The sequence below is a fragment of the Trachinotus anak genome, unplaced genomic scaffold (assembly GCF_046630095.1).
Source record: "Trachinotus anak isolate AG129_WGS33_773 ecotype Australia unplaced genomic scaffold, CSIRO_AGI_Tana_v1 ptg000003l, whole genome shotgun sequence".
NCBI classification, from domain to species: Eukaryota; Metazoa; Chordata; class Actinopteri; order Carangiformes; family Carangidae; genus Trachinotus; species Trachinotus anak.
The window spans coordinates 7,865,701-7,890,609 of NW_027273854.1; the positions used below are offsets into that span (position 1 = coordinate 7,865,701).

Sequence of the window (24,909 nt, forward strand, 5' to 3'; positions counted from 1 at the left end):
GAATGTGGTATTGATTTTCTCATCTAACTCTCCCAAAATGTCAAACAATTACTTTAAAAGCTAAATAGTTAAACTCCTTTCATCTGTGTAAATAGTGGCCAATTACTATAATGTCTTACTCACTGTATTATGACACTGCTCCCTCTCCTTCTTTTTCTCCCTTTCTTATTCATCCCCTGTTCTGCTGTTTACCTCAGCTCTCTTCAGTGCAAATGTGTTTTTGAAGCTAAAATTGTCCTCAGTCGTATTTGCCTCTGTAAGTCGTAATTTCTTGTGAGGGACTTGTGTGCTGACACAGATGGTTGGGGTTATGTTAAGAACACCCAGATGGTATTCAGAAATATATGAGTCAGTTTTCAGTCAGTGTGTTACAGTACAGAGCAGAGTCTTCAGTTTACCCTGTTGTGACAGGAAAGAAAGTCTTAAAAAGTAGAGCAAAACAGGTAACACTTTTCCCCTACAACTTTTTCCATGTAGTGTCGTTTTAATCCCCTGGATTTAAGTTGCTTTCTTCTGCCTTTTCGTTTAATATGGAAACATTTAAAGAAGGTCTATCTCAGGGGTCTGAGAAAAATCCCTGGCAATGAAGTAATCTATGGAAAAGACACCCAGTTGATTTGTTTCTTATTTAATTGTCTTGTGTGTGTGTGTGTGTGTGTGTGTGTGTGTGTGTGTGTGTGTGTGTGTTTGTGTGTGAGTATAGGTGTGTGTGCCGGTGCATGTCCTCATTTGCTTCTGTTTGTCTGCATCATGTGTGTTTTTTTTGGATTGCACCACCAAACATTTCATTGACACTCACAGCAGCAGTCAGTGCATTGATTTCCCATTGGTCGATGCTGGTTGAGTTTACAGGGGGAGGTACATAGGTAAAGTGTCTGCTCTCTTTCTTCTTTTTCCTTTTTTTTTTTTTTTAATATCTGCAGCAGCCACCCCTTCTTTAACTTCTACTTTCAAAGAAGTAACTTTGCAAATCTTGACAAAGGTGACTATAGCCTACAGTTTTTTAAAAGGCAAAAAAACATTAAAACTAACAACAGTAAATAAGCACATGTGAGCCTGATGTGAGATTATGTGAAGGCTGGCAATCAAACTGCATCACACTGTTTGAGCAACAGAAAACAGGAAGACACACTGCAGACATGGAGTTATGCTAGAATTAGGCTACGTCCACACTACTACGTTTTCTTTTTAAAACATAGTAGTGAAGTAGACCCAAACAGGGAGCGACCTGGTGTGACTGGGACATGGTTTCCAAAGGTCTCTGTTTTTGTACATCCAGACTACAACACAACCCTGGAGTTTTCAAACTAAAAGGCAGTCAGCAGCGTTTCGAAAACTCTCAGTTTTTGGGGCTCGAAAACTCTGGAGTAGGTTTGGAAGGGAGGTGAAAACGTAGCAAAAGATATGCGTTTTCAAATGAAAATGTAGTAGTGTGGACGTAGCACTAATCTGGTATAATTTAAGATTTATTTACTGAACATACAAAACATAAAAAGACAGAAACCTTAGGTTTTTGCTCTGTCTTCCTAACAAAAAGCCTAGTTCTAGTAATACTTTAACCATAGTTTATTTGCCATAACCTCAATCTTTTGTTATCCTTCATGGTACCATAATTAATTTTTTTTAAGTTGTAATTTAACAAAATCTCTGATTTGTTGAATCCTCTAATGTCAGGATCTGAGTCTGTCTTAGTCTGTCATAGTATTTCTATGAGAATACTTCATGAATTGGTTGACTCATAATAAACATGGATATACATGTTTTTTTGTTTTTTTTTTCATCACCCATTGGTTCATATACACACATTTTAAAGCCTGGTGTTTGGATTTGTTCCTGATATTCTCTTGTCAGTTGCTTGGACTTAAAAAAAAAACAGATTTGGGCCACAGTGTGAGATAGCAGCAGAGCAATGGTAGGAAAAAGCATCTGACAACCACATAGGCTGAGTGCTGAAGCTAAGAGATCTGTCAATCAAAGCAGATGCACTGGCAAACATATCTCTGATTAATTCATGATCCTCTGTCATTCTCACAGAATAATAACTCAAATAAAATACCAAGACAAAATCAGAAGGCGTGAATTTTTATTGATTATGTAATTCTAGAGGGATTCTTAGAAGGGTTATCATTGATTTCAGTACAGTCAGTACAGTTTGTTAGTAGTGAATATGAAGCAGCCATTAGCAGAAACACATCTCAAGGTATTGTTTTTGACATTTAGAACAAATGCCCATGATTGTAACTACAAGAAAACTAATAGATACATATGGAATACAGTCAAATGCCCTGAAATGCACAATACCAGAGGGCAGTAGTGTAGCTCAGCTCTGTTGGGAGTTGGCTTCATTGCTGGTGTTGTTGCCCCCAGAGCATTGGCTGCTCCTCAGAGGCCATCGTTGTGTACTCCACCATCTTCTCACATTGAAGACCAAGCCTGCTGGACACGCAGGCCTGTTAGATGATGCTCCCATGACAATCCAATGTGACATTTTCCTTTCATCTGTGTCTTGCTGTTTCTTCTCGTCCACAGCTTCTCATCAAACTTTCTCTTTCTATCTCTCTCTTTCCCCCAGAGCTTTCTGTCATGTCTTGAGGGCCTCCCACTTGTTTTAAACTGTTAGAAAAGAGGATAGCAAAGGAGGTTTGGGGGGTTTCTGAGAAATAATTTTGAGTTTTTATTTATATCCTCCTTTTTTCCTCCCCCCTTCATGGTAAACTACAGCTGACATGATCTTTGGGGTTGCATGAGCAGTTTTGGTTATAGGTTTAAATGTTTTCATTTTCAAAAAATTCAGAGGCTCTGTGTCACAGCCAGTTGGATCACACATATCCTTTCTTTCTAACAATCTCTTGATGCCTGCTTTCCTCCTTGGACGGAGCCAGCAGAGAAGGCCTGGCAGATGGCTATGTTTAGGGCTTAGATAGAAGATAGATAGTACAGAGGTGGGAAAGGAGACATGCTGTAATCACAGAGATGGAAGGATGATGTCAATCATGGCGTCTGGTGCCCTGGTACAGGAAGGAGGGCTGAATACAGCAAGAATTGAAGGATCTTCGGTGTCAGAACAGGAGCCACCATGTTTCACCTTAGTCTCTTACAAGAATCAATCTTCGTGCTGTAAATGCACTCACTCTTCTCCCGACATTCATCACCAATCTTTATCCTCTTACCAATCCCCTTTGACCCCTTCTCATCTTAATCATTGACAGAAATTGGACTACAAAGTGACAGACAGGAAAGAACAAGTCAGACATTTTCTTCACTGAAAAAGTGAAGGTCCTGAATTAGGCATTACACCTTAATAAGAGTCTACAACCATAATAGCAGCCACAAGACTGTACCTTAGGAGCAGCGATACGTCATGCATCAAAAAGTCAGACATCATTACTTTAGTTTTGCACGTATTTGGTCATAAACTTAAATGATGAACAAATGTTAAAATTTGGTGGTATTACCTGAAAAGTCAGAAGATTATCAAAGCTGTTACAGTTCATCCTGTAGAGGACGTGAACATGCACCAGTTCATCCAGCAGCTGTTGGGATATTTCTCTGGATAAATGCAGTTAGCAGCAAAATGACACGTCAGTCCAACCAACAGTTGTAAAGACATAAGTAAGTACAATGTATTTATATAGCACTTTTCACAAAGTGTTTTACAGACTACAGTAGGTACAAAGTTCAAATAAAACACTACACACATGGGATATATAATCCTTCCAGCAAGTTCTGGGTCTATCCTGGGGCCTCCCAGTTGGACATGCCCGGAAACTGGAGGTCATGCTCTGAAGAAGCCAACAGAACCACATCATCTGTGAAGAGCAAAGATGCAATTCTGAGGTTCTCAATGCGGACACACTCCTTGCCTCTGCTGCGCCTTGAGATCCTGTCCATGAGTATCATAAACAGGATCAGAGACGAGGGGCAACCTTGGCGGAGCCCGACACTCACTGAAAACGCGCTTTATGCCGAGGATGTGGACACAGCTCTCACTTTGGTTGTACAGGGATTGAATGGCTTGTAGCAATGAGCCCGATATCCCATACTCCCGCAGTACCCCCCGCAGGGTCCCTCGTGAGACACGGCCAATAGCCTTCTCCAAGTCCACAAAGCACATGTGGACTGGTAGGTCAAACTCCCATGACACCGTCAGAACTCCTGCAAGGGTAAAGAGCTGGTCCACTGTTCCACAGCCAGGACGGAACCAACATTGCTCCTTCTCGATCTGATGTTCGGTTGGAGCCTCCTTTCCAGCACTCTGGTGTAGGCTTTCCAAGGGAGGCTGAGCAGTGTAATACCTCAATAGTTGGAGCACACCCTCTGGTCCCAGTATACTCAGTTCATGCAATTTTTACTTTTGCTCGAAGTACCTGCAGTGCACAGGAAGTGATGCATTTTACATTAGCAGCAGCAGCAGCCACAGTTTGTTTCGAACACACACAGCTCATCAATAGAAGAACTCAGCAGGTGACTTTACCAGCAGTGGCTGAGGCTGAGTCTGAAAAGGCAAAAGAAAAGCTGCATTAACAAAAAGGAGAGTGACAGTAGAGAACTAGTTATTTGTTATTGATGAGCTCTACAGGAAATTCATTATCCAAACACCTCAGCGATGATGAGTCAGCACCAAAGATGTGACAAATTAAAAAGAATTAGGATCTTGCAGATTACAACTTTGAGTTATCACTCTCATGCAATAAAATGGTAGCTGCGTTCACTGGACGTGTTGTAGTGCGTGTTGGTAACAGACAAGGGAGTCCCATGTCTTTGCTCCACAGGGAGGCAGGGAAATAAAAGTGAATTTGATTTCAGACAGGTGTTTTACTCAAGGACCTCTGAGGGGCCTCTCCTGACAGTGCTACTTCAAACCCCTCTGTAGGAAGTGTGGTGAGGTTGTCACCAGAAAGTCTCCACTGATGTGTCAGAAAAATTCAGACTTTTTAAGTATTTATTTATTCACCCATATCTGTTTTTTTCTGCATATTTCATAGTCTTCTTTCCTGCTTATGAGGCTGTGGGCAACCTTCAGGATCCACAAGTTCATCTTGTATTTTGTAACCAAAAGGTGGTGGTTTAATTGTCGTCGCCTGTTCCCCCTAATGACTTCATAGGAAATGCATTGTTTTAACTCCCAGGAAGATAGGACCCAAGATCTATTTCCACTGTGACCATTATTTTTAATGGTAATTTGGCCACTGAGATTTATTGAAGCATCATCTTTCAGCTACAGCAGGGACAGACTCACATTTCCCTCAGAAATTTAAATTTTTTTCTGGTTTTTATGATTACATTTTGATTTGTTGGTTTGATAGACGGCCCTTTGGTGCCAGCCAGTCTTATTTTCACTTGCGCTGACTGACTGAGTGTAGTTATTAATCATCAACACTGTACTTATGAGATTATCAATACCTATATAATAGACAGTTAATTCCTACATTGGAGACAGGATATCTTACTGATTTCTTCTGTATTTCAGTGAGTCATTTCTCTGGCTGCAAGATATTGACTGTCTTGGTCATATTTCATCAGGGTTTCAATCTGCTTTTTCCTCACTTGAAATTACACTTGGTGCTTACAATATTACCAACACAGATACATCCTCATTTTTTTAGCTAGAGATCAGAAATATAAAATTCTTCTACCTCTCCACACACAAATTTGACTTAAGTCAACAGATTAGTTTCCTCCTCCCATTTTTCTGCTCTCTTCTCATTTTCTGTTTTTCAGAATCTTCCTCCTGCTCTGTCTTCCTCTACGTTTTCACGCATCAAAAGAGCTTGATGGTTTGACAGGACGGGCTCTAGAAACTTGCTGCCTCCCTCCAGACCATCCAAAGTGTCTGCTCCCTCATTGAACTGTTATCTGCCCCATTTCTGGGCTTTTCCATGGCAACTAGGAGCTAGCGAGCATGTGAGTGAAAAGAGTGAGGTCTCCAGTGGAAGCAGCATCTTGTCTCAGACAGCTGTCTGCTAAAAAGACAAAGGAAAGAGGAAAAAAAACAGAAAAAGGAAAGTTTGGGAAAGTTGATTTTTTTTCCCCTTTAGCATGAAAAACAACTTAAATGGATGTGGTTCACTGCACAATGATCTACAGCTGAATTCAGTTAAACCCTCGGACTGCTCTCAGTCCTTGGGCTACGGATCTCCTCCCTGTTTTATAAAAACTCACTCATCACATTACTGAATTTCTCTGTGGTTTAATGGCAGTGCTCTGACGAACACCCGTGATTGGTTCCTAAGCAACCTGTTCGCTTGACGCAAGCTGCAACTACTGACTGACAGTCCTCAAAGTATCATCCATGGGACCCCCTCAGTGGAGGTAACCCACATTTCACTCTATTTTAAGCGTAATGTCAGATGTAAGGCCTTACCAAAACATATGGGCCTCTGCACTCAGCATGTATCAAACAGAACCCAGTTCCCTGGAAAGCTAACATGTACACTTGATTCTTTCTTACACGAGAGCCTCTCCTCACAATCCTTAGCCTCTCCTCTCCAGGTTCTTCACTTGGATGTGGAGCGACAGGGCGACTTTTAAAGTCGGGTTATGCCGGCGCCTTGTGTAGGATTACACCAAAATCCCAATGGTTTTAAACAGTCACACTCTGCCACTCAAAGCCAGACATTTTCGTTTGGAGCGTTTATTAAAGGAGCTTGGGAGTCCGTGGTGACAAGTGGAGCGTTTTGTAGAAACGGAATGAGGGATAGAGAAGAACAGAACTCAGCAACGAGGGTTTTCCTTTTTAAAAGTTTCAGTCTCAAGACTTTCATAGCCTTTGTCACTCTGTTTAGGAATACAGTCACAAACATAACCCAGGGACACAGTGGCCCTGAGGAATGGGAAGGAACAAACAGTCAGAGGCAATCTGTGAGCGCCGATAGCCATGACTTTATAGGAATGCTTTCCTATTAAGATTACTACTTGGGAAGGACGAGAGGGGCCTCCCCATCTTTGATGCTTGTGAAAGGTTGATGTGAGTGCTCGGGATTTTTCTTCGCACATTTGGGTCGTGTGAGAGTAAGAAGAAGAGGCACCACATGAAGAGGGGGGCCGTTTGTAGGAATTCATCACTTGTGTTTTCTGGTGCATGTTTTCCAAATTCTTTGTGAATGAAGTTGACAATGGAGTTGTGTGTTAGACAGCAAAATCATGAGCTGATACTCGCTGTGCAGCTCTGTAAAGCTGAGTGGAGCTGCGTATTCAGGTGCTAATTCTCTGTAGGTTCATCCCCTCTCACACTGTCACATTGTCTTTATATTGTCCTTTTACATAATGTGAAAAATACTTTTAAAGTAATGGAAAAATTTAGTTTCTTGTAGCAGGTTATTGACATATCAGTTCTTCAATACAGGAGACCATCATCCTGCATATACTGTGTTGTGCAAAAGTAGACGATGCATAGAGTAACTTCACTTGCATGATGACGTTAATTGTGTGTGAACTCAGCTTTCTAAACACTCCACTAAAGAGGGATCATCCTTGTCAGCACCCAAAAACAATTATGTGCATACTCAGACGCTGGTGTGTCTAAATTATCTTTATCAATTCTTTCAAACCACAAAGAGAAACAGTAGCCATTTTTCTTCTCCTTTCGTGAATCTCTAAAACACTGCATAGATGTAGTGGTAAACAGCAGACTGACAATGAAATCCTGTGTGAATGGCAGCACCGAAGGCTTTGCAAGAATAAGGTAACAAAGTAAGATCGAGATACACAGCCAGATCTTTTTCCTCTGTCCATGGTTTCCTGGGTGTAATCAACCTTGTCCGGTGCTCGCTCGCTCGCACGCCGCCGCCTCCTCCTCTGTCAGCTTTACAGTGTTTATCTATTCCGTCTGTCACTCCCAACTCATCGGCGAAATGGTCTTTGAGAGTATGGATCCAGTTCATGACAATCCATCATTTATGACAAGTACACACACTAATCTATTTTAAACAGCGGGGTGTGATGCTGATGATGCATGGCAGAAGAGGGTATACAGTATACACACTTACGGGCGTGCATATTGATAATCAATTTTCTTCATTTTAACCACTGCAGGAAAAAATTAATCTTTCCAGGTGCCACTCGGTGTTGCAGTGTTTGAACCCGGGGAATAATATGTATTGTGAGTTTCTGTATTGACACCCCTTACTGTTTAGAATACAAGGAAACAAGGCAAGGGCTAAATTAAAGCATGATGGTGCAGACGCTTCTAACAAAGTCCATTTATGTGCCATCCATCTTATTAGTCAGAGCACAATGGACTAGCACATAGCACTGAAATAAATAATGAAGCAAACACGCCCAAAGTCTTATTGTATATTGATCCGTCAAAGCTGGACAGGAGTCTTAGTTACACAGACAGAAAGAGCTGCTGCGGAGGCAAAACTAATCTCATTGGTTGAGTTCAAGCATAATGGGTGGAGATAGAGAATCACAGTTTGTACATGGACAGAAGATACATGTGGCTCCACACGTCTACCTGCATGTCTACATTTGTGACTGAGCTGCTGCTGCTTCATTTCAGGAACCAATCAATTGATAATATTTTCTCAGTTTCTTCCATGTTTGATATTTGATTGGATTGTTAAAAGAGGTCGCAAATGTTACCACGACAACACGGCAACTATCCAATCACACTGCGCAACAGTCCTTGATGTTGCCTACCACATTTCAAAAATATCTAGACGCGGATGCTCTGCAACACGTTATCAGACGAAAATGTGATTTATCTGTTGGGAAACAACTTTGTCAAAAGAAAATCTGCATCAATATCTAATTAATAAAGCAGTCACCAGCAGGATTCCTCAGATTCAGCTTCCTGTCTCGCTAAGTCGCCGTTCCTTCCTAGCCCCATTTTCACCTCTTTTTCTGCCTTCCTCTCCTCGTATCTCATCATCACCCTCTCATCCCTGTGCTATCAGTGGCAGTAAGCCCACGAATTCCGGACCATTCTTTGGAGATATCTGTGGGCTTTCTTTTTGCTCCCAGCCCCTGATGCCATAGTTTCAATCTGCCTGTTGGTTTGAAGGGGCTGCCAGGTGCTATTGGCTCAACCATATGTTCTCTGACACTCTGTCTTGGGGATGATCGGGGAAGCAGGGGTGGGGGGGGGTGGATGGTAGGGTTAAAGATGAGGCTATCTGGAGCTACCTCAGAGAGCTACTCTCCCTGAAACTCAGTTGGCTGACATGTGGCAAAAACACAACCCCCCAAAACTAAACCCCATCCCTAATTCCTCTTTGCAGTAGCCCAGAGCGAGGTTCAGATAGAGCGATGGCAGTGAGTTTTTCAATGAGTCCCCTTGGGGTCGGAAAAACAGATCCTGTTTCAGCGAGCCAGTTGGCTTGGTGTGGCGCAGTGACCGCATCGCCATCTTCGGCTCAGAGTCTGTCAGTCAGTCACAGTCTGCTGGTCTGCAGCTCCAGTGGTCAGGCAGGAGTTCATTCTTTTCTGGTGTCTTTGTCTGAGTGTTTCTCTGACTGCCAGACACTCCTTTCAACTCTGAAACCTCAGTTTGTGCCTCTTTCTCTGTTTCCGATCCAGGGCTGTGATTCTGTGCTGAGCCGGTCACACCATCGGCCCAGCTGCTCCTCCTGCCTCCAGGTAAGGATCTGTGGGCCTGGTGATAGTTCTGCTTGCACAAAGGCAGAGTCAAACACACACCCATGCACAAACACCCGCACGTACACACACATCTGAGTCTGAAACCACTTGACAGAAGAGAAGCGGCATAAACAAGAGCTAAACGTCTCCTCTGATTTGCATCCTAAAACTCTGCGGTGCAAGACACAGGCTGTTGTTTATAGTTTAACAGAACAAACAAGAACCGCAACAGGGGTTCTTACGCTGAGACTGACATGCTGGACTGAGTGTCCCTTATTAAGTATCTGCTGTGCCTTTTGTCGTTTCGCAGCAGCAGACGCGTGTTTTCCCAGAGGTCCAGGCAGCCCAGCGGTGTCCTGAAGTTACCAGGACTGCGGGATGTATTGTGACAGACTTTAAATGTGAGGAAGAGGAGCCCTCATCACCTATCACGTCTGTGAGATGAAAGGCCCCGAAAGCAGCCAGCCACCCTGCTGGACACAGCTCAGCTGTTATAAGAAGTGTTTGACAGGAGTGGCAGGTAATTGACCTTCTCTCTGGCTTTCTCTCGCTCCCACTTCCTCGCTTCTTCTCCCTCACTTTTCTCTCACTCTCTTGCTCTGTGTCACTGCTTTCGCCACAGGCTGACCTCACCCACTCACTCACTTACTTCCCCCCCTCCCCCTCCCCCCCTCCCGCCATCCTCTCGGGTGCTCTCATGGAGCTAAAAGTCCCACTCTTGCTGTGCTTTGCCTGCATTTGTTGTTTGTTTATTCCCTTTGGTTTGTCAATAAATACAGCAGAGGAAGCCTTGCTGGTGCACAGTCTCGCATGTTGTTGTGCCATATTGCTGTAAAGGTTGAGCTCCCGAGTCTCAGGAGAATTTATGGGTGCGCTGATGTCAAAGGTCAGGGGAGTAAAAGGGAGAGGAGAGATGGAGCACTGCTAAGTGGATGGGTAAAAGCAAAAGGTGGGGAAATCAAATTCTATAAACGTTGGTCTGGTTGCTGATGTGGAGTTACGTGACGATTTTGACATCACAACAGCATCCACTGGCTAAATCAAGCGAGACTTACAGTGGGAAACATGGTAGGTTGCCTACTGTATTCTGAGCCGGGATCTGCATGTCTGGGCGGGGAAGGCAGTTGAATTTTTAACAGCCCTGATGCACATTTCCATTTCTCCGGCAGACAGTGTCCCATGTATTCATCTCTCCTAACAATGGCGAAATGTCAGCATACTTTCAGGCTGCTCTAAATTAAACATTCACCCCCTCTGAGTATACAGCTATAGCGCTCTTCTTGCCTTCCCTCCCACACTATTGTTCTATTTTCACATAGAAGGCTTCGGCCAAATGAGGAACAAGACACTTTCTCTGACTTTGGACCAGATGGTAAGGGTGTCGAGTATTTCGTTTTTTTTTTAGTTTTTTTTTTAGTTTACTAATATATCAAATGACAATTGTCTGGCTTACTTTCATGGTCATATCCCAAATGTCCCAGGCCTTGATATGTGCAATAGCCAAGAAAGTTGAAGACAAGACTTAAGATGGGGAGGGGGATATTTTATTAATGGGAACTATTAATATTCCATCGCAGTGGGATGATGGTGTGTTTCTTTTTGCAGAAGCATAATGAATAACTGAGCGCCTCCATGGTGCCCGATTCCTCAGCATGAATATTCAGGCCCTGGTGGTGTGTCATGGGAGCGTTGAGAGCCTCCTCTCTACCCTGTAGTGGATCACACCATAGCATTTTGTCTCACCTCTTTATTCCTCTCTGTTTCCTTTTGATTCACACTCAGGCGTACGACTAATGCCAGTGGCACCTGGAGACCGGCGCCTATAGATCTGAAGCTTGGCTCTCAATAACAGCCCTCCGCAGAGGTTGGATTGATTGATTACACTACTGTGGCTTTGTGTGGGTTTTTAATTGATTGATTAATTGTGGGCTTGGGCTGAGATGTGATTGATTATGAGTAGTCAGCAGTGGGTTGGAGTTGCACTGTCAAAGCCCACAGGGTGAGAGGTGAGCTCTTGTGGCTGCTGTCATATGCTCGCTCTTTTATCCATGAATCCCACTCTCTCTGATGCTTGGTACAGCCACACTTTGTCCTTGCCCTGGTCACCTCTCTGGAGCTCCTTTTCTCCCTAGTTTCAGTGTGCATGTGTCACATGTGGTGTTGCCTGGAGCTCTGCATGTCCTGTTCTTGCCCGGAGAGTGTTCAATAATGTCAGGTCTGTGGCATTCAGCACATACAACAAAGACCTCCTTACAAACCTCAAAGACTTATCTCTCATAGAGCCCACACAAGGAAATAGAAACAGTTCAAACATAAAGAAAAGAGGAACAAAGACAGTGAGGAATGGAAAAGGAGCGAGTGACCCCACTCCAGAAAACCCCATTCAGATATGACAGTGAATAAAAAAGAAAGAAAATGAAAGACAGACAGAAAGAAAGAATCAATGTGATAACACGGAGCAAGAAGGGCAGACAGTTATATGCAGTGACAAACAAACATTTCAACAGTAGATGTGTCATTCCCAACAAATGATGTCCCACTGGGCCGATAAATAACAAAAATCTATGCTCATTTCAACTTGCAGTTCTAGCGGGCTGAGATTGGGGGCCGACTGGCGCTCTATGGCCAAGACACAAAGCTCAGATGCATCACAGTCATTTCGTCAAGTTTCATTAAAATGTGATCAGTGTTGTTTCAGGACGTGTGACAGATAAACAGATGAATGGATTAACATTAAAACAAACAGGGAACCAAATGAATGAACAAACTAAAGAACAAATGAGCCAGCAAGAACAAAGGAGCAAACAAGCAATCAAATGAACAAGTAAATGAATTAATGAATGGACTAAAGACTCTAGCAGTGAGGATCGGGAGTGTGTGTGTGGGTATCAGTCACAATCTGTTTCTCTGTGGTCTCCCCAGACAGAATCTCCTTTCAAAATAAAGGTCCTCTACCCACCTTTTCGTTGCTTAAAGGGCAGGATGAACATCTTGACAGTTAAAGGCTTTGTGTAATCACTCATCAAATTGGGGATAAAACAGGAACACGCGCTTGTTGTGGTCTATCAGCTACACATGTCACACAGGGGAAATGCCACAAGCAGCTGGGAATGCACAGATGTTGTGTTTTGCTAATAAATATCACAGCACACACAAACACTGAATACATGTCCGTGCATACCTGTCAAAGACTCACGAGCCAAAAAGTGAAAGTCTCATGCATCGTCACGTTATCAAAGATGATAGTGTGCATTGTTACCCACAAGACATGTTCTGTCACATATTTGTTGTCTGCAGATTGTTATTAGCCAGCATGAAGTTATTCGATCTGTTTTCCTGGATTAGCAGAGTCATTTTTGAAAAGGGCCAAACTTCGACAAGATCGGTTGTCATTTGATCTGCAGTTTAAAGGAGGTCACGATGTCTGATTATTTGCTTGAATAATCAACGATCTGGCTTTTTGATTATGGGGATTTCTGGCATATCAGAAATTTTGGTGGTCTGTCTCGCAGTCTGAACAGTTCCACAGTCTGATTTCCCTCATGGCTGCTGTCAAAAGTTCTGTATGTGTAACCTGTAGTGAGCCTGTCTTAATATTACTGGAGTAGTAGTTTAACTGTTGTGTCTTGTCTTGAACTTTGCAGTAGAACACAGAGACCATGTCATCTAACCATATCTTCCAGCCATCTGCAGAGGATTCATTGCAAATGTTATTGCGAACATTTGAATAAACTTTATTTGGAGTTGTCAGCGGACAAGACCCTTGCGGGGCTCCATGCTTATGCTCAGTGTGAGCACCCATGTTGTGGTCGCTCAGTTGATCCGTGTAGTGTGAACATAATGACAGATGAATGTGTGTAGGTAATTCAGTGTTTAAGATTAATATTAAAATCACCATCTTAAATCATATGGCCTCCTGTAATGCCTTCCTTTGCACTTTGAAAAGTCAACATAGAACAGTTTTTTTCCTTCTTTGCATTTTGCACTTTTTCTTTGCCATTTTTAAGTTGATGATTAATTTCCAATGTGAGAGTACTGCTTTGCTGATCTCAGTCTGTTTGTGAGGCTTCTGATATTCACCGTATTTTTAAAGCAATATGAACAAGCTCTATGGAACTATATTCAGTTAGAAACATGTGCTTAACTGATTGATCAAAGTCAGCAATTGCATTCAGAACTGACAATTGTGTATATGCTATTGACAAAAGTGGCCTTGATGAGAAAAGGACTGATTCTTTAGGAGCTTAGTAGAGTGACTAATCACTCACGGTGTGCTTTAGACTGCGATGTGCCAGGAAAGGACCAAAAGCTTCACAGCTGTCTCTCTGCATGTCCTGCTGCTGTCTGCTCTCCTCTTCCCGGACAGTCCAGAGAGGGGGATGTGTGAGTGGGCCGCAAATCGCAGTCATCCATCAGCCGCACGCTCCCAAATGTGGTAGATGGTATTATGAAGATGGCACCATAATATATCAAATTCCCATATTCTGCAGTAGAACAGCCACAAATCAAAAAGAGTCAAAGGTCACGTGAGATAGTACACCTGTTCTTTTAAACACATCCTTTGAATCTTTGCTTCTTTAAGGTGCAAACTGTGATAACTACAGTGTAAAGATGTATTTGTTAATCTTATACTTGCTGCGACTTGGTAAGAGTAAAGCTGAAGATAGAAGACCCTTTTGTGTCTGACTGATTGAAGGTTAAAGTCCCTGAAAAACTAGCTTTAGCATCTGTGTTTCTCAATAACATTAGAGCAGCTATAATCAATGTTCTTAAAGTGATCTATCTGCAGGGAATTATCACCAGAATCTTCTGCTCTCAGCTTTATGGAGTTTTATAGTGAGTTTTAGCTCATTGTTTAGCTAGAAGAGCTCAAAGAAAAAAGAAATGCATAAAATTCTTATGTGAAATAACCAAAACTGTTTCACCATTGGTAGAAAATAGTGTGTTTTTTATGGGATCACATTACTCATCTCATAGAAAATAAGTTATAAATTATGGCATTTAAAGTAGCCAGACTCTCCCAGCTGGCAGGTAACATATATCTTGGGAAATTATGGGCCTGATTGCGTCGCTGATGACAGCCCTGACCCACTCCTGGACCCTTCTCTTGCATGCAATTTGCACTCTTGTCACTGAGTGTACTGTGGGTTTCATGGGCAGCTGGTGGACTTGCTTGGACAGTGCAGACAAGAAAGGTCCTGTCATGTGTTACACTTCAAATCAACACCAATGGTAGATAGCCTTAGGTCTGAGCTCTGATGGATTTGCTGCTTAAATTAAACCAGTGTCTCACTCTGACGATGACAGTCTCTTCTTTTATTCCCTCATCTGCTGCTAATAAACAACCACGAGCTTGTTTTGAGTTCTTGTCAAGATTCCTTTTGTTCCAACCTGAGGTCCCACTCTTTCTTTATTTCATCAAATTTTTGACTCTCAAGTTACAGCATGGGCAGCATCAGTTGTTGTCTATTTACTGCTTACTCTGTAAAATAATATATATTTGGATCTGGTTGTTATTTGTCACTTAGTGGTGCTCTCCATTTGTCACTTTTTTTCATGGGTTTTCTAAGATGTCTCACTGCAGTTATTTTAGTTTTTTAGTCCCTTAGGCTGTGGTTAGCAGCTTTACTCGAGTGAATATGTAAAAATACTTCCTTACTTAAAGCAGGTATTTGTAATTTTTCCCTGTCGGGGAATTTGGTTTCTTTCCAAGAGTGAGTGGTGGCCATTTGCCAGGAGCTTCGGGCATCATTGCATTTACAAAACAAGAGGTTATAATACACCCTCTGAGCAGCACGACTTCGCCTGGATGCTACAGTGACTCTATATTTGAAAGTGACGAGGCAGGTCAACCAGGCCAGGGCTAGCTGGTTAGCATGCTAACTTCAGCTGAAGAAAAGAAGTGATGGAAATTTAAGCAAAACAAGAGGGTTGTTTTTCACCTCTGGAGACAGCTATTAGTGAGTAAAGGAATGAAGTTTGATGATGAACTCGCAACGTTTCTTCTAAACTGATAAGCAAACAGATGTTGATGCTAGCATAGCAATAGCAAAACTTACCAACAGCTCCTTCAATATATAGTACAGTATTGCAGTCTACAGTTTTACAAGAAATAATTGAAATTTCAAAAGCAAAAGTACAGCCCTTGTGACTGATAGACGATTAAATATGACATTATTACATTTTTGATATTAATGCAACAATGTGTAAGCAGCATTTGACTATTGTTGGAATCGAGCTAGTTTATATACTTTATATACAGTCAGGCAGTTTTGTCCAGTGCTTTCAAACTTATGGGTCATGAAATGATGAAGGAAATAAGAACAAAAAAGTCTGCTACAAAAACTTGAATTCTTTTTGTCTTTTCTCTTTTTTGTGAAATAATTGATAATTTGCCATCTTTGGGGCCTCAAACAGTTATTGATATATATTTTATAAGCTAATTTATTCTTTTTGCATAAAATCTAAATCTGTAAAGTACAAAGAATTAAATATATCTCTCAAATAAATGTTGTGGAATAAAAAGTACAACAGGCTAAAATGGATTTACTCAAGTCAAGAACATGTACCTCAAAATTTTGCTGAAGTACAGATCTTGAGTAAGTTTACCTGGTTACTTTCTACCACTGTCCATTGGTATCTTTGTTCAGAACTTGTCTTAACAACAACTTAAGATAAGTGTGAATGAGGTCTTTGGTGTTTTTGAGGTGTTGCTTTGCACCACAGAGCAGGAGGTGCATCAGGATTTGGCTTTGGACAGCCTGTAGGTCCCCTATGGGGCCCAGCAGCAGAAGCAGCAACGGAGAGTCCTTCCTGCTTCTATTAGAGACAGAAACTAGAGGATTACTGCCAGGGGCAAGGCTAATGACTGTCATGGCCACAGAAAGCCGATTTACTGAAACCGTGGCAGGGAGGCGTGAAGCCAAAATCTCCTACTAAGACCCAGTGTGAGGGGCCTTAATAAAGGAGACACCCTGCTCTATCGTCTGCTTTCTTCAGTGAAAAAGTTGTAAGGATCACAAAGGAGAGCATAATATATGCATCCCTCGTGTTCTTTTCTAGAAGCATTTAAGCAGAGTGTAAAAACAACAACAAAAACATACACATATAGGGGATAATTGGAAATAAAGACGATCAAATGGTGATTACATTTCCTTACTGATCCTCGAATGTGACATAAAACAAATGTGGTTGCCAAATCTTGAAATTCATAATTTCCTTTAATATTCTGTCTGGGGATAGCAAAAAGTAAATAAATAAAAGACTGCATGCAACGAGAGCTGTCCCCACTGCCACGGTGCCTTTATATTCTACGCAACACTGTCAAGAGACACTTCAGCTCGGTGACATTTAAGAATATCTGATCTGAGGAATTTCTTATCGTTTACTCCTGCTTCTCTTATTCCCTCCATTTTTGCTCTTCTTCTCTTCCACCCTTGGAGTTGTCCTCTTGTGCTCCCTCTCCTGTCTAAATAATGTGCACGTATAGACACACACACACACACGCCAACACTCATGCCTCAGCATTGATTTGGCTAGTTCAGAGTGTACAGGGGCAAGCGAGAGCGCTCGTGGAGAAGTTTGTACAATTGATCTCTGGAGGGCTTGAGATGCAGGACCCACTCCCTCCTCTTCCTCGGTCTCTCTTTCTCTTCTCTCACGCTCACTCTCCTCCTTCTTGTGCCCCTTTGTTTCCTCTGGCTGAATATGCATTTTCTGGATTAGAGTAAAGGCAATGAGGAAAAGGAAAAGGGAGGACATTGCTGTTCTGAGTCTGTGAGATTGTGGGAAAAAAGAAGAGAGAGAGAGAGGGAGAGGAAAAAAACAACTTTTTTATCCCTAGAGGAAATATCTTGGTTGACTTAGCAGTAAGACTTATGGATACAAGACAATGTGTGTCAGCTTGCAGATTAGTGCTTTCTCCAGTTCCTCCTCTTTTAGAGAATCCAGAGTGCTAAAATTTAAGATTTAAAATGGGGACGGAGGTTACCTTTGAACTTATCCATTTGTGTCCTTGCTGTTAATATCGCTGTTATTGCTGTTAATAAGTCAAACATACTGTTTGCCTGTTTGCTCTGCTTATAACTAAGGTAGCAGTGGATCACATGACTTCTATGTAAAAGAGTGCACTTGAAGTGATGAACCCACACAAAACCACTACCTGCCTCTGCCGCTACACTTAACTGTATGGAGCTTTTTAGCATTTAGCATTTTAAGGCTCATTGTTTTTGTTTTCTGGCCTATAATGAGCCAGCAGCTGTTCACTACCTGCCCAGCTCCAAATGGCAAACTGACAAAATTAACAACTAGTATGTGAAGATAAAAACAGAGCTAAAAGCAGAGTGAATGTTGGATTTACAATTGACAGTTTATAAAAATTGATCAAAATTGATGAGGCAGATCCGGAGATGTCATCTCTTTCTTTCATATATTCATCTTCCTTGTCAAAACCTGGTGACTACATTGCCCACAATGCAAGTAAACCACAAACAGTGAGGTCAGAGTTTCAAGTATTACGCTAGCAGCACCATGTGTAGCCTCGAGCAGAGATGAGGAGCAGGATACAGAGGTCTGGTGAGCTCACTTCTTTCCAACTCCACACCCCCACATCTTCATACTTGTGATTTTTGGCCCCCAGTGGACGTTGACTCAAGTGAGATCACTTGAAGAAATGTATCAGACTTCACACAGCTCCCTGAGGAGACACAAAAGTCTTTATACACCTTTTTTCACATAAGCAGTAGCATTCCCCAAGATCTGTAGGTAGACTTTGATGTGTAAAATCAGTGGAGATCCCCTTTAAGTTTCTTATTTTTTTTTCAGCCTGTGATAACTCAAAATATTAGAACCTCTAGTTGACTTTGAGATATTGTTCTTTAAAAATTGAAAAGACACACCACAATGTTGGCTGTCAAATGTCCATTAATATTCAGTATTAATGGAATGGATCGTTGTTAGCCTATATGACATTACAAGTAAACAATACAGATACTTTATACTTTATTAATATTTAATTTCACTCATGAAACCAAGGATAGTCACTGTAAAGACCAAACAATTGATAAAGATTTTCAGTTTTCCTTTCTTGCTTTCCTTGGTAAATGGACTGCAAATGGATACTATGATAATCAACTCCCAAGACATCACAATACAAAAATAATGGACTTTGCCCTTTACTTTTCTACATCAGGAAATCTCACTCTGCATCATCATTTACTTATCCACTCAGTAACCATAAATAAAGAAGCTGGCTTTTTTTTTTTTTTTTTTTTTTTTTTTTTGCAATTTTAAAAACTGTATATCACAAGCTGGAATGTCTTTGTGGCCATCTGATGTCTGACTGCATTTTTTCTGAAATCCTTGTATATTTGTGAAGGAGGAAAGTCTGGCGAAGGATTAGGGGAGAACAGCAAACTGCCAAAATCTGCACAGCCTGTCAGAGTTTGGAAAAGGAAGAGACAGGAGAGGAAAAAATGTCAAGAAGGAGACTGCAAATGAGGCTTGTTTCAATAAGGGGATCGATGGGGATGCAGGAAAAGATGTTGTGTGCATCGATGATAAGTGTCCATGGGCAAACACAGGAGGGTAGGTTATAGAAGAGGGATATGCTGTATGTGTGTGTATGTGTTTGAAGGGTGTTGTTGAGCAATGAAGCTAGGGTGAGGGAAATGAAGATAAAGAGTGCGGCCCAAATCAGAGATACAGTAGTTTTGTATTTGTTTGTGTGGCTTGAAAACGGCATTTCTAATCAAGAAGAGGGCATTGGAGATCAGATTTTGATATGTGTTTTATTTCAACATTATCCCTTTCAAATCTTGTATCTGTTTTATTGAAAATCTTGATGATGATCATTCATGGCTCGTAAATTTAGTGGGGAATCTCTACAGGCTTGGTAATTATTTTTAGGCTGTTGCCCTTTGTGTTATTCAGTTCCCAGGACCGGGCCTTTTGTAGGAAGATGTGATTGTTGGGGACAGCCCTTCAGCAGTTGTCCATGTCACGGGGCCTTGTGGGGGATGCACTTTTCACCGCAATCACAGCAGACCAGCCCCAACAACTGCAGCCGTTCTATTTATGATAACCTTCATTTTAGAAGTGTATTATTTATTTGCGCTGCTTCCTTCCAGCTGGCTGAGTTTATACATGGCACAGCCTATTTTGCATGTGCATACATAGAAATGGACCCTTGAGAGGGAGAAAATGCCAAGAACATCCCCAGCCTTGATGTCAGCTGTGTTACTATGCTGGGCAGATCATATGTTGAGAAGCCACTGTCCCTGGGTTTATGGATGAGCTACTGAGAGGTTTTTTCCCACTTGTCTAGTCATGATGCAAATAGTCATTGATAGCCTATGAAGCTGGATGTAACAGTGGCTTATTGTAGTCTCTGCAAGTTTTTCAGGGGCTTGGAGATCCAAGAATTCCTGCTACGTGTTATGGCACCTATTTGATGTGGTATAAAAATAATTGAGAGGCATGTACAGTGTGTACTGTATGAGGCCATTGCAGGCTGTGGAACAATGGGATATTGATTTTTTTTAAAAGGAGAAATAGTGCAGTTATTCAGATATTTCTTGATAGCTGTCACTGCATGTTTATCAGCAACGTGCCAACTGATGTGTTCACACTGACAATAAGAGATTAGTTACCACTGTGGTAAGTTTTTTTTTTTTTTTTTTTCGAATGCTGATGGCAGTAGGAGGAGATCTCTTCAGTGTTTCTCACTGCTTGCCATCCTGTGTTAAAAATAGTCACACAAAGGGTGACACTGAGCCATCATGGCATGTCATTTCTGGGATCAGCTCTGTGCTGAGAAACGGCTGGAAACCTCCTGTCTTCCCATCGACAGGGAGGAGGGAAATGTTGTTTGTCATTATTGTCCACCTGGCTTATGCGGTTGTCATGTGGTAATCTTGCTTTATCGTGACTCCAGGTGAAAGAAAACAGATGCGCAGTCGGTCTTAATCATGTTGTAATAAAATATTAAAAATCTTCATTTGGCTCTGAGTCATTTTTTTTCTGCTTTACTACCAGAAGGATTTCCCCACTTCTTCTCTGTGGTTTATTATCTCATAGATAGCATTGCCACCCCCCTGCCGATGTCACCAAATAATGATTTTCTGCTAGTAACATGCTAATATAGCACCTTCAACCTGTTCTCATTTCCTTTGCACTTTTGATAATTGGCGCCGGGAATTGTCGATTTTGTAGAAGCAAAGCCTTTAAATCAAAATATAACACTGCCTGAGGGGGTAACAACACCATCCTTTAAGGTGATGTTTGCTGAATGAAGATGGAGATAGCACGAGACTCTAGCAAGTCCCTAACCCAAAGGTGCTCTCCTCTCCATCTCCTGTCTGTAGTGGGTCTCTTGAGCATGTTGTTCACACGGAGGCACATCCATCTTCTTTTTATCCCAAATTACTCGCCGCCTTTGATTCTTACTCCCCGTGTAAATGAAGTGGGTGTGAGAGGGCCTGGAAAGCAGTGGGCTGATGGATCTTATTAGAGGTGTTGCATTGATAATCAGTGGGGAGAGAACACGATATAGGGTTGAGAAAGGAGGTGAGGGAGAGACAGAGGGAGGCAGGATGCGGGTGAACAATACCTGATGTCTTTATATTCACAGTAACAAGGTGCCCTTGAGAGGACAGAGAAAGAAGAGGCAGAGAAAGACAGAGAGAGGACGGGGAGAAGAGACGGAGGAGAATGTTGAGCTGTCACAGATGTAGCAGTGATGTCACTTTGGTTTATCTCCATCAGTGCATCTTGACTGACCAGAGAAGCAATTCCACATGTGTGAGCTGAGTGAAGCTCCATGTTTACGAAGGGATAAACGTTTGTAGCACTCTCCCTTCCTCCCTCTTGCCTTCATTACTTTTCCTGGCTGTCTTCTGGCCCTCCATTTAGGAAGTGAGAAAGTACACATCTTTATTTATAAATCATGGAACTCCCATATCTTCCACTTGGCCTGTTTGGTTACAATAGCTGTGCAATTCATTTGCTTTTTTCTGCATTCCCTCTGGGTCTCTTCTGTCACTACTAAGGGAAGAATGTTTTTTTCTCTCTGTATGATGGTGCATATTTTTCATTGAAGAGATTGTCTTGTTTATATTGAATAGTGTGCATGAATAGTGTGCATGTAGTGCACACCGTCACCTACGACAGCTCCCTAACATCCACTAGTCTGTGTTATCCTTAATATGGTGCCCTTCTCAACATTACTCTGGGTCATGCCTCATTACATATAATGAGCAGAGCACCACTTTGACAGGGGACTGGTTGCTTGAAGGGGACAGGCTGTCTGTCATCCCTCAATGGGATCATCTCCACCTGCTTAGATGTCGGCCTGGAGGAGGAGCATAGGAAAGGAGGGGAGATGGAGTAAGGGGTGGAAGGAGCAATACAGTACTGTAACTATAGGAAACTCATTGACTCATAGTGGGGAGGTGTCCATTTTGGTCACATTAACTGACTGATTATGTTATTAGGAAATATGATTAAATACAGATGGGCAAGACTTACAAAACACCCATCTAAACACCCATTAATTAATTGCATGCATTTCAAATCTTTTGTCATTCTTTCCTCGAATTGTATGACTATGAAAAAAGCATAATTTACATTCTATGTGGTTTTACAAAGGTCGTAAAAGTCCTAAAGTTCAATTTAGGATTTAGTAATTAATTTAACTTGATGAGCACTGCAGAAATCCTGTTTGAAAGTTTCTCATTTAAACTATTTGTATTTCTAAAATCAAAAAAAGCGACCAACCTTCGTGACATGGTGGAAGTGAGCGAATTTTGTTGTTACTGTAGCTCGTGGACGCCCCACTCGTCTCTTTGTGGTGCCAACAAGCTCTCACGAGGCTAACTTTTTTCCGAGCTTGGGAGTTAAGACGAGGTGATTTGGGATCAGGGAGGAAAGAGAAGCATTTGGTGTTTGTACAAAAGGTATTATACACACCCTGGTACACTGCATGCTAGAGGAAACACACTGAGCCTATGAGCTTGGCTTTATTAGATCCAGGCATAAAGCGATGTCGGTTACAGCTGGCGTGCAGACTTTATGTAATCACACAGCCTGAGACAGTCAAGCAGCTGCAAATACACACACACACATGTGCACACACACACACACACACACACACACACAAAGACATGTACATCCGAACTCAGATATTCCTCATTACAGTAACTGCTATGAAAACGGTGGGAGCCCAATTTTGGTGATTAATACACTTTTAGGCTGGATAAAGGATTACAGTCCTTCATGACCATGAGATCAGTCTTCAACCTGATAGGCTTAGAAAATCCTTTGAGAAGGCTGTTAATAATGTCACAAACTGTGTTATCCTCCAGCTAAAAATAAGCTGTCTGTCTAACTACCTGAAAAGTTAACATCTCCAAGGTTGTCTCCCAACAATACGGTTGTGTCACAGTTACACACTGATGGTGATTTACCGGTTAGTACGAAACATTAAGTCATTAATCAGAAAGAAACAAAACTAAGAGACTACAGCCATGCTAGTATCTCTGTGAGGGTGTACTCTGGCACAGCGTTGCTAACATGCTAATTAGCACTGAACACAAAGTACAGCTGCAGCTAATAAGTGCGTGTCAGTCAGTTTAGTAAGTGTTCAGTCATAAACCAAAGCCACTTATGTCAACTTCATGGTGGTGTGAAAAGTAAAGTCATAAGGATTCATTGTCTTTAAACCATGAATATTTGACATTTCACTAAAAACCGAAACGCTCTCCTTCTGTAAAACAACACAAGCCCATAGGTCGTGGTTGCGTTTTAATGCCGTACTAATCCTGGCTGGAGCGAAGGAGGAAGTGAAGTGACCGAGGAGCAGGTTGGGGTGGATGACCTGGTTGACAAAGCACAGAACTGTCATATAGGTGTGAAACAGAGAGTCTGTTTTATCCACAACCTTGTCTGTGAATTTATGATCGTAACCATGACAACGGAGGTCTGGTATGCCAGCCAATGGTTCGTATCTGAGGGTAGGAACAAGCGACCTACGGTATATGGTCATTTAGGTTGGAGGACTGGCTGGAGAAAAAGTCTGTGGATCACCAGAGTCATTAGGATTCATTTACTGGAGATCATGAATGTCTGCACAAAATTCCCTCGCAATCCATCCCATAGTTGTAGAAATATTTTACACACCCCAATATTGCAGTCCACAGAGGTATGTTTCTACTGTGACCAAAAACTCTCCCAAATACACACCGGGCAGCCAAGTATTCTTGAAAATGTACTGTAACATTTTCTTTTGTTGGATGACACCAGATTTTTACAGTTTTGGGGAGAAGATGGGAATTTCATGCTTTTATTGGAGAGTTGACAGAAAGTGAGGGGAGGGGGGCATGCATTATGCCAAGACATGCAACATGTTCTGTGGTTCAACTCTTCAAACCCCCTCCTGATTTATATTATGATAAAAAGATATTGTGACATGTAAATGGGCAAACAGAAGTCTGGTCTGTTCAGCAAAATATGAAGTTTTGAAGTTAAAGGGTTGGTGAAAACTACACAGCAGGCATTCAGTTTTCTCTCACATCCACCATATGACACTATTGTCTTTCAGTAAATTACACATGAAGAAGTGGGGCTATCTTATATTCATGGACAACATAAATATCATTATATATTTAACACTGTTTCACAGTGTCTCTCTTTCTTTCTGTTGTGGTTGCCTCTGTCTCTCTCTCCCTCAGTCTTTCTTCTATTTTTACCCGTTTCTCCAGAGGTGGTTAGAATAACTGTAGCCATGGGGGAGTTGTTACCTGGATTTAACTCGAGCGCCTGTTATATTGATTTTTGATGATGGTTACTTAAAACACTAATCCACTGGTTAATGCTGATTCTCTTAAGATGGTAACATGGAATAAAAAACACAAGTGGAATGTGTTTTGTTAGGTTCACTGTATTTTATTTAAGTAACTAGATTTGAAAATCAATTTTTTACAGATTTATTTTATTTCATTTCTCATGTTAAAAGATCTTTACACAAAAACAGGTCCTGCAAAAGATGTAAATCTCATATTGGGCCAAAATCTTATATTACACACTTTTTTTTAGCAGTGTTGGATTGCAATCATGTCCTCATTTAATGATCTGTTTACACATTTTGACAGGAAGTCATACATCAAGAATACAAATGGTCTCATAGTAATTTTCATGGAGAGCCGAATCAAGGCAGAAGGAGTATACTTCACTAAAGACCTTGCTGTTAGTAAACAACAATTAATTTCACATACCTTTCCATCACTATTGTTTCTTCTTTGTCACCACAAGCTGTAGTTTTCCTGTTTCTGA

At 41.7% G+C, this 24,909-nt stretch overlaps 1 long non-coding RNA gene across 5 annotated transcripts in view; it reads left to right on the forward strand.

The window, feature by feature from the left end:
- The window catches only part of LOC139614194 (uncharacterized), a 114,891-nt gene that overhangs the window by 14,980 nt on the left and 75,002 nt on the right, over nucleotides 1-24,909 (forward strand). For all 5 annotated transcript variants that reach the window (XR_011686922.1, XR_011686926.1, XR_011686929.1 and 2 more), the window contains exons 3-4: nucleotides 9,523-9,582; nucleotides 9,893-10,102. This is a non-coding gene — a long non-coding RNA (uncharacterized lncRNA). The remainder of the gene's footprint in view (nucleotides 1-9,522; nucleotides 9,583-9,892; nucleotides 10,103-24,909) is intronic.